The sequence below is a fragment of the Halichoerus grypus genome, chromosome 14 (assembly GCF_964656455.1).
Source record: "Halichoerus grypus chromosome 14, mHalGry1.hap1.1, whole genome shotgun sequence".
Classification (NCBI taxonomy): Eukaryota; Metazoa; Chordata; class Mammalia; order Carnivora; family Phocidae; genus Halichoerus; species Halichoerus grypus.
The window spans coordinates 65,747,038-65,751,060 of NC_135725.1; the positions used below are offsets into that span (position 1 = coordinate 65,747,038).

At 33.2% G+C, this 4,023-nt stretch overlaps 1 pseudogene; it reads right to left on the minus strand.

Moving 5' to 3' along the window:
* Positions 1-323: 323 nt before the first annotated feature.
* LOC118524531 (U2 spliceosomal RNA) lies at positions 324-441 on the minus strand (annotated as a pseudogene).
* Positions 442-4,023: the final 3,582 nt, after the last annotated feature.

Below are 4,023 nucleotides of genomic sequence, written 5' to 3' on the forward strand. Positions count from 1 at the left end.
TTTATTTTTGCTTTTGTTGCCTGTGATTTTGATGTCATATACTCAAGAAATCATTGCTAAATCCAATGTCATGAAACTTTCCCCTATATTTTCTCTTTGGAGTTTTATACTTTTGGGTCTCATATGATTAGGTCTTTAATCCATTTTGAGTTAATTTTTTGTTTGGAATCATTGGTAGTCCCATATTTCTGGCTCTGAATATCACTCTACCATTATAACATGGGATGGAGATCTTTCTTTCCCATTATAATCCACGGCAATCAGCTGATGTAACACCAAATATTATGTTTTCTTACTATTCTATTCTATTTATTTTCCTTTTGATAGATTTGTATTTTCCTTTTTCTTTTTTAAAATTTAGATCTGCTTCATTCCAAAGCACTGTTAAACTGATAAGAACACATACTACACTTGATCTTAGCCAAAAGGCCGAGAAGCGATTCCAAAGCACTGTTAGATTTACCATTATATTTTACTCTTCATGTTTCTATTTTAGGAAATTTGTAACCAAGGTTCTCAAGAGATACCATTTCCTTGCACACCTATAGTGATTAGCTGTTTCAGCCTTTATGTGAGTATAAAATTTAGATCTCTAAGAGTAAACTGTGATCCATTGAAAGGGGTTCTTTTAAGTTATTAAATTTTTTTACCTAAGTAATATTTAGAAACTCCCATCACTTTTCCTTAACCATTAGCCATGAAAGTTTTTTTTTTCTTTTGCTTTAAAGTCTCAAGAGTAGAGACTGCCTCTGCCTTAGGAACGGCTGAAAAAGGTTCATCCACTGTGATGCTCTGAAGACATACCTGTTCTCTTCTTCTAAGGACCAAAGTGATTCTTGCTTATAGTAGAAATGACTGACATTGAAAATTATAGCTTTTATTCTTAGGGTAAGTAAATTTTTGAGATCCCTCTCTCTTCTCTCTCTCTCCCTCCCAGATAGATAGACAGACAGACAGACAGACAGACAATGTATTACAATGTAGGCATACAAACTCTAAATGTGTGTGTGTATGTGTACACTTATAAAGTAATACAAATGCATAATTTCTCAGGACAAAAATTAAGATATTAAAAGAATACCAGGCAGCCACCTCATGCTTTCCATCCTTCTCTTTTGTAACTTATAAGTGATCTCTGGAGAAACTGAATGGCATAGGACTTGTGTACTATGACTTTCAAAACCATCTCCTTTTGCAGGTAACTCAGAGATTGCAGTAAAGATTGCTCCAGGTTTTCTAGCAATTTCTGTTTCATGTTTATGCAGTCATAGGAACTCATCTGTTTTGATGATACTGATTCCATTTAGGACAAATCTAAACTCAGAAATAAATCATTCTTACACAAAGCTGACTTTGGCTATATACAAGCTGAAGGAGATCTAATCAACAAATCCACTGAACCATGAGAAATTTAAGTCTGACACAAAGCAAGCAGAGATGAACATATTATTGTAGGGCTGAGTCATTATTGAAATATTAAAGTTTTTATGAGTATGATTACCAAGCCTCTGAGAAAACACTGTTTTCCTATTTCTCAAAAGATGCACATATCCTCAGTCAGCAGTTCATCATTCAATAATCACCCTGGACCATGGTTCATAAATCTAAAACGAAGTCATCAATACTATCCCATAAAACACCAGTGACATTTTCCCTCTATCAATTTTAGGGAGAAACAAAATATTTCCCAGATAACTAAACCCTTTATGTTATGACTATGATTTCCTAGTCTCTTCAGGTAGAAACCTATATTCTACACTTTACCTATTGGCATTCTTCTTAAACTCCTAAGTGCTTCATTTCAGTTAGCCAAAAAATAACTTCCTATCCTTCAGTGGAAAACACTTTCCTCTGATGAATTCATTTCGTCTAGCTAAATTCAAAGTAGTACACATTTGTCTCTTTTCACCTGTTTGCTGGAGCAACTCAGAGAATGAGGTATGTTATGATAACCTGTCAAGACTCATTGTCTGAAAAGGGCCAAGTTCTGGTAGTTTTGAGGATGACATGCAAGAACTCTGACAAGGTATTTCATTCATTTTGTCACTTTTGTTAATAACACTTTGTTGACTACTGATATCTAAATTGTGCCTATCATTGCTCCATTATCAAGAGATAATGTCTGCATCCTCAGTTTGTTTCTCAGAGTCCATCGTCTCTCATGGTTCATCTCCCCCTCCGATTCCCCCCTTCATTTTTTCCTTCCTACTATCTTCTTCTTCTTTCTTTCTTTCTTTTTTTAACATATAATGTATTATTTGTTTCAGAGGTACAGGTCTAAGAGGGCACATATTGAATGGAGCACTGGGTGTTATATGCAAACAATGAATCATGGAACACTACATCAAAAACTAATGATGTAATGTATGGTGATTAACATAACATAATAAAATAAAATTAAAAAAAGAGATAATGTCTGCAAAAGAACTGTTCTAGATATCTGGAATGCCTGCAATAAAGGGAGAATGACATCTCCTTCCCCAAATGGAAAATTCTAAATTACTAGATGTACTGGAAATATCCTAAAAACTAGAAACAGGAGATTTGCAATAGTTTGAAGGCAATGATGAATAAAACAAAACTGCATCTTACTTGTTCAGATCATTCAATAGACTTTTTACACTAGTGTTACAATATATTGTCATTGTCCACTCTCTTATATATCACCCCCAAAACCACTAACTGTAAGATATGGAGGGCAGGGATAATAGCTCATCCTCTCTTGAATTTGCAGAAATTGGTAAGACACTAATACCTAAACCATGGTCATTAAATAATAGTGTAATACATCCATATTGGTGTGATAAATGTATTTTCCTTTTCTTCCTCTTTTCATATCATACTTAAGGTTATGTAAAACATTCTTCCAGTCATTCTAGGAATGATTCACTCTCTGTTTCAGCCTAAGAAATTAAAACGTAAGCATTTTTAGCTATTTTGTCAGGTGATCTTCTTTGGACAAGCAGGGAAGTGCTTTTTTTTTTCCTTGTGTTCTTTTGTATATGTGTGTGTGTGCACACGTGTGTGTGTGTGTTGTTGTTGTTTTTATTCGTTTGTTTGTTGTAAGAAGGCTTAACATTGGACCTATCTTCTTGACATATTTTTAAGTTCACAATAGGGTGCTGTCAACTCTACGTACTATGCTGTATGGCAGATCTCTAGAACTTATTCATTTTGTGTAATAGAACTCTTATACCCACTGAAAAAGCAATTCTTATGAACCATGTTTAACATTTTACTTCCAAAATGCCCAACAAAATAATCCTTGAACATTTATTATATATCAAGCACTAGCTACGGACACTCTTTATATAAAATTATATTTAATTCCCACAACAGCCAAAAGCAGCAGTTATAATTAACAATTATTTAAAGTTATGATCACAGGTGTAATAAAGTTTTAAATTCTAGAGCTGTGCAAAAATAACTCAGATAAATTCTCAGATATGAAAACAGTTATAAACAGATTTCTGGCTTCATATACTTTCACACACATGTAGAAAAATATAGATCTACTGTAAACATCAACACTTGCATACATAGTAAGTATGAATCTTATTCCTTCAAGAATTAAGGAACACTCAGAATAGCAGTTGTAGAAATCTATATCCATATGTACTCTACAAAAGCCTGCATTTAATTTAAAAATTTCTCTTTCTGTATTGTTGAAGTGTTACAAAAGGAGCACTTCCGTTTTGTAGGTAATTATGTGACAAATTAATGATAGAGGCTTTATGACCATCCTCTTGGAAGAAATAAATAAATGCTACAAATAACTGCTCACATATATTTTTTGGAAATAAAACAGCTTATTTCTATCATTCAAAAATCTTTCAAGAAGGTGTGAATGGTTATTTGACATTGTTATGGGAATTATTAAGATATAATGATTTTTCATAGTCACTACAGAGTAAATCTATATCCAGGTACGTGTATTATAATAACCATTCTGTAAGGCTGCATATCATTCCCTTACAAAGAAACTTAAGATCAGTTTTAGCTAAGATTAGGAATTTTGAGCCA